Raw genomic sequence first — 250 nt, 5'->3', positions numbered from 1 at the left:
ATTGTTCTATATAGTGCTACTTAATAGTCTTGCAATATTAAACCTGTGAATGAACGCATTTTAAATGTCATGTCCAAAAAGAACGATTGTGTTAATTAGCGGTACATGTCTGATTTTTATTAATAAAATGTCGAGTAGAAACTGCGATACCAGATACATTTATCTGCATTTTTCTTCTTCTGCATTATAGTATGTTTATTGGTGCTGTCATTTCGTTTATCCATTTATCAACCTATCATCATAAATCAAC

Source organism: Penaeus monodon, chromosome 23 (assembly GCF_015228065.2).
Source record: "Penaeus monodon isolate SGIC_2016 chromosome 23, NSTDA_Pmon_1, whole genome shotgun sequence".
In the NCBI taxonomy this organism is placed as follows: Eukaryota; Metazoa; Arthropoda; class Malacostraca; order Decapoda; family Penaeidae; genus Penaeus; species Penaeus monodon.
This window is presented reverse-complemented; position numbering follows the sequence as displayed.